The sequence below is a fragment of the Pleurodeles waltl genome, chromosome 3_1, assembly GCF_031143425.1.
Source record: "Pleurodeles waltl isolate 20211129_DDA chromosome 3_1, aPleWal1.hap1.20221129, whole genome shotgun sequence".
Taxonomy (NCBI): Eukaryota; Metazoa; Chordata; class Amphibia; order Caudata; family Salamandridae; genus Pleurodeles; species Pleurodeles waltl.
The window spans coordinates 1,008,988,634-1,008,995,293 of record NC_090440.1 but is presented as its reverse complement, the minus strand read 5'-3'; positions in this window follow the sequence as shown (position 1 = coordinate 1,008,995,293).

The window sequence follows — 6,660 nt, the reverse complement described above, 5'->3', positions numbered from 1 at the left end:
AAAGAGAATGCACACTGGCAAGAAAAGGAAGGAGATCTGCTCGATCACTGCAACTATCCATCTCAAAAACCACTGAAATTATTTCATATGAGCAAAGTCAGGAGCATTTGGCTCCAGTCGCAGGCAGAACAGTGATATCCACGTCACAGCAAGTACTAGCATCAACACATATGCTGGAGCTAAGACCACCTCTGACCCAATAGGGGTCGGCCAGCCAACAAAGCCCCCGTTGGGGACCCCTGCTATGCTTGGCAAACCTACGGACAATCGTACAAGTCCCCAAGGGGACCAGCAGAGCACAAAATCAAAAAACACTATGCTCGGACAATTCAGACAGCCATCACAGGCAAATTCAAGCAGCAGGAGGAATGTCCATGGCTCAAGGCTGGGTGAAGTGGCCTACATGGAACATATCAAGCACACAGAGCAAATCGAAGCCCTTCACGCAGGTACCCAAAACGACTAACCAAACCTCCAGCTGCTGTGGGTTCCGGAGTTCACCTCAAGATCTCCCACTGATGTTCTCAATCGCTCCACTATTCTAAGACTCATAAAGGCACTACCAGATCTACAACACATGGCCTCAGATGACATCGCTGCAATAAAATGTATCCAAGTCAAAGGTAGCCAACACACAGACCCATCGCTTAGTATCTTTGCAGAGCGGGCCCAACCCATGCAGATTGTGGAAAGAAGGGACCTATTGAAAGCCTGGGATGTTGAGGTAGTCATCTACAAAGGTGAACGATATCCACCCCCACTATTAGACTCTCAACATCTGAAAACGCCAAAAGGCATGCAGTCCGTCCTGCATGGAGCATGCACAGCCACCCCTGACAGCAGACCCCTGCAGAAACCATTATCGAGAAAAGGCTTCCCAAAACCCCGTTGCAAGTCCAAATTTGGAAGGAAGAAGGCAGGAAAAGACCGGTTGGAGGTCAGAGACCCCTCCACGGAAGGGAATGGGTAGCACCGGCTCCTCCCCCAGGACCAATGGGTAACAGCTGAACAGCTGGAGAATCATCCCCACAAGGAGTATTGAACATCTGCTCGTGGAACATAGGTGGCCTGCAGGCAACAATGGAGGATCCAGGGGTAACAAGGTTTTTTAGCACCTTTCATACCCCTACAGGAATCCTGGGCGATGGAATCAATACCGTTAATAGGATTCACAGAATATCTCAGCCCAGCCACAAAAATGAACAGGCATGACCGACCACAGGGAGGCCTAGTGACATATATTAGCACAAGCATCTTAGCAAAGATCTCAGAGCACAAGGAGGAAGACCTACCCTTCCAACTTATCAGGCTTGATGGATGGGGAAAGAACATACAGGAACCAATGATCTTAGTCAATATATATATCAACCCAAAAACCAAAACAATTGAAGCAAATAAGTAATTACCCGAACTGATAAGGATGAAAAGTATGGGACAATCATCATATTGGCTAATATCGGGTGATTTCAACCTCAATCTGTTCCACATTCCTGGCGAAAATCACATCCAAACAGTGGCAACAGTGCCCGCCCAAACCCTCCCAACTAAATACAGGAAGGACAAATTAGGTGAGAGATTCATACACACCTGTGAAGGTGTAGGCCTTTTCACAATAAATGGTCGAAAGCTGCCTGACATCTCACCAGCATGGACAAGATCCTCTGGGAAATCAGTCTCCCACCTAGACTATACACTAGTAACCCCCACCCTGTATACATTAGTAAGTAATTTCAGCATCCTGGACCGAGTAGAAAGTGATCACAAGCCTCAGGTAATCGGGATCTGCTCATCACCACACAAACCGGAAAAAGCGGTAGCACCGAAAACCTGAAACAACTTAAATGGTCATCCGATACCATTGTAAGCCAAGCAGAAGGGGCTCTACTATGGCTAGAATCAATGGCCACGGGCAGGGCGAATTTGGCAACGGTCTGGGAGAACTTTGCCACCGACCTTATTAACAAAGTCAATGTAGGAAGCACGAGAAAGGGAGCGCAATTGATCCACCAAAAGCGTTTACATCTACCACAGCCTGTATGGATGAGGAAAGCAATCATAGCTAAGCCACTAAGGCAAATGTGAAAATTCCCAGACAATAGACCTCTACTGGCTGCCCTGCGAGAGCAAAGGAAACTTTTAAAAAGCAAATTATGGTCCTTTAAAAAACTGAAGCAGGAGACGCTTTGGGCCACACTACACTATGCATCTAAATCATCTGACCCCAAAAGATTCTGGAAAGTCATCAATACGATGGACAAGTGTGCAATGGCAGCTAATAACGCAAACATTCCAGAGGAAGCATGGGTATGCCATCTAAAGTCGCATCTAAAGGAATTGGACACCGAAATTGTGCTGCAAACCCAGGTGTTTTCGGAAAGCCAAGAACCCGAGGTTGTGCAAAGCCTAAAGATCTCAGCATCGGAATTAATAAACATTATTGGGAAGTCACGAACTGATTGCGCTCCAGGGCCTAACGGTTTACCACAGGCACTGTTTAAGCAGGAAACAGAAAGATGGGCCGAATTCCTGGCAGCGATGTTCAACTGTGTGCTCACAGCAGCGGGAATTGTCCCGGCAACCTGGAGAGGCTCAATATTTCACCCTATCTACAAAGGAGGGAACGCGGCTTCTCCAAGTAATTACAGACTCATAGCTCTCCTAGATGTCGACCTTAAGTATTTTTCATCTTGTGTGTTAAACCACCTAGAGACTTGGATTACAGAGAACAACATTCTGCCGTTCAATCAAAGTGGTTGTACCATATATCAAGGTACGCTTACAAACCTCATGGCACTGGGACTCATTACCAACAGAGCAAAAGCTACCAGGACTTCCACCTATCTGTGTTTTGTTGACTTTAAAGCTGCCTTTGATTGTGTCCCCCGTGGTAAACTGTGGGTTAAACTACAGCTTTGGGCACTTCCAGCTGCTATTTTAAAAGCCATTGAAATGATTTATTCTGACACATGGGTGAAGGTAAAACTAGGGGACGGCTCACATCCATCCAGGGCGGTTAAGACAACAGCTGGTGTTAAACAAGGCTGCGTATTGGCCCCAACACTCTTTAACCTGTATATAGCAGATCTGCCTGCAAAGTTCAACGTGGAATCATCCCATTCCACCTCACTGGGCGGCCAGCAACTATCTAATATGTTATATGCAGATGACCTATTACTAATTAGCAACACCAGAATAGGCATGCAGAAAGTGCTATACAAATTAGAAGAGTTTGCAGGGATAAACAAGTTAGAAATCAACCACAACAAATCGAAAATGATTGCCATAAATCACAGACACAAACGGCCAGCGTAAATGGTTCCTAAATGAAAAGACCCTGGAGGAAGTAAGCTCCTACAGATACCTAGGAGTCGTGGTCAATGCCAAGTGCAACTTTGCGTCACAAAAAGAAGCAATAAAAACCAGGCGCAGACTCTTGCTTATGCCTTCTGCAAGCTAGCTAATTCAATCTGTGGCCATGCCTTGAATCCCCTAACAGCCATAATGAGAGCAAAATTATTGCCAAACCTCTCGTATGGGGCCAAAATAATGAGGGGTATGCAGGTAGCTCTTTTGGAGAAGCTTTTGATAAAGACGTACAATCGTGTCTTTCGGCTACCAAGACATGCCTCCGCAGCCCAGGCCAGACTAGAATTCATGTTGGTTAAACAGTCGCTGGCTCGCCCAGCAGCTTTCATCAAATGTTGTTACAAACTGAGACGCGCCCAAAAAGGGTCTCTAGCCAACTTAATCTGGCAGGAAATAACCCTGGAAAGAGGGAATGGAAACTAAAAAAGGTATCTGGACAAGAGTATAGGCCTCTTGATTCTAGGTGGGGTATGGGATCAGTCGCTTACCACGATGGCTTTTAACAAAGCAGTCAATAAGTCAAGTAAACTACTTAGCAGGTTAAAAGACAAAGAGGATCTGACCACAAGGTCGCATGGCTGGCTGGCCCTTAATTCATATAAAACTCTTAAAGAATCCACACTTATGGCCGCCCCCTACTCACTGAAAATTAAGCAACGCTTTCTAAGTCTCAGGCTGGGTGATGTCCAAACACCAGACCTCCTGCCAAATTGGAAGAAGGGGCTACGAGAGGGCATTCATGAGTGCCACCTTTGTCACCTGGCAGTAGAAAACTTGGTGCATGTGGTCTGCATTTGCCCAGCACTGGCTGTAGAAAGAAAACGCTTACTGAAAAAAGAACTAAACTGCCTAGGGATTTTAGTAAGTCTGGTTATTAATGAACTCATGGGCTTGCCACCTTACATGAACATAACAAACAAGGAGTTGCTGCAGACAGATAGCAGATGGCTATGGAAAACTGTATAGTAATGTTCAGTATGACTTAGTAAAGCTGAAGGCCAATAAGGGTCACTAAACTGAGACCTGAAGCTGTAACAAACAAGTGGAAGAGATGGAAAGATGGAAAAGATGCAATAACTTGAAACTGCATGGCATTCCATGGGGGTGCTGAAAAAGAGCACCACTTCAGCCTCCTAAAGTCTCTCATTCCTTCTCTTGTCAGTCGTTCAGAAGTTTCCTCTGTGAATTTGCAGCAAGCTAATCAAGTTGGAGAAAAGAAAATCTCATGTGGCAAGCTTGATAACGCTAGAGTGAGAGTTTATTGTGTTATTCCTAGAAGATACTTAACATATGGAAGTTATTGTAACCAATAATGTGAAAAAAAACATAGGGGGGTCATTACAACATTGGCGGTTAAAGCCGCTTACCGCCGCGCAGAAGACCGCCAACACACCACCGCGGCCGTGGAATTCCGCCACGGTCATTATGACCCAAAGCCCAGAATTCGCCAAAATCTAGACACCCACACAAGTCCGCCACACCAAAGGTCAGTGATAAACTGGCGATAACAAAACCCTCCACCGTCACGCCAACAGGTTTGCGCCCACACTATCACGACCCACGAATCCACGTGGCGGTCTTTCAATCGCGGTATTCCATTGGCGGTAAACACTGCCGTGCTCAAAACACACACACATTTACAAAACACAGCCACATTGGACAATTCAAAATACACACACCTGATACACATACACACACTACTCCCACACATCCAATACAATATAAAACACACACCCACATCACCCACAAACCCCTACGACAACAATTGAGAAAGAAGCACAGAGAGAGACACCACCATCTACAAACGAGCATCCACAGGCACTCAACACCATCACTCACATAACATCCACGCACAACAAACCTCTAAATATCACCCCACACATCACAACACACACCACCCCACACATCACCCACACCACCCCATGGCACCGCAAAGACACCCCAGGTTCTCTGAGGAGGAGCTCAGGGTCATGGTGGAGGAAATCATCTGGGTAGAGCCACAGCTATTCAGATCACAGGTGCAGCACACTTCCATAGCTAGGAAGATGGAGCTATGGCGAAGAATCGTGGACAGGGTCAATGCAGTGGGACAGCACCCAAGAACTAGGGATGACATCAGGAAGAGGTGGAATGACCTATGGGGGAAAGTGTGTTCCGTGGTCTCAAGACACCACATTGCGGTACAGAGGACTGGCCCCCACCCCCACCTCCTCCCCCACAACTAACAACATGGGAGGAGCACATCTTGGCTATTCTGCATCCTGAGGGCCTCGCAGGAGTAGCTGGAGGAATGGACTCTGGTAAGTCAATTCTTTCATTACTTCATCCCCCACCCACCTGCATTCTATCACATACCTCCATCCTCGCCCTCACCCCCATCACTCCAACTCCTCACACATGTCCCAATATCACAAACCACACATCCCAAACCCAAGCCCTGTATGCAACACCAAAGTATGGACACCCATCACCAAAGCATGGCCACTGCACATACCCATACATCCCCCTAAACCATCATCACACAAGGTCCTACACAGGGATGCAAGCACTGGGGTACACGGTCACCCACCCATTGCACACCATGGCACACACAGATGCAATAATCATGCTTTTACACCCCTGCAGGACCCCTACCCAACGTCACTGGACAGGAGGGTCCAGATATGTCCACTCCACCCACAGAAGAGGTCCACAGTGATGACAGCAGGTCTGTCCAACTGGATCTAGATGACCAGCCAGGCCCATCTGGGACCTCGGGACAGTCGGTTCCCCTCACACTGGCACAAGCCACTACAGAGCTTCCCCCCTCTGGAAACACCAGCACAGCACCCACCCAGCGGGCCCATACCTCTGTCCCCAGGATACGTCAAGCAGTAGTGTGTCCACCACTACAGGGAACCCAGGCTAACCCACCACCCCAACAACACCAGGGACCTGGGGGCAGTGGCAGTGGGCACACAGTTCAGGGGACAGAGGCACAGGAACACAGAGGAACTGGGAGGGCTGCTGTGCGACAGGGGGAGGACAGGCCCAGGGAACCCACTCTCCACGAGGCCCTCTCCAACATTATGGGAGCCTACCACCATTCCCAGGAGACGATGGCAACGGTACTGGTCAAGTTTCAGGAGACCCAGCGGCTGCAGGAGGAACAGTATTTGGGGTTCAGGGAGGAACTCAAATCCATCAATTCCACCCTGGGCACCATTGTAGGGGTGCTGAAGGAACTCGTGAACACCAGGAGGGACACTGTGGCACAACAAGGGACCCCTGACACTAGCCCGGACGATGAACTGC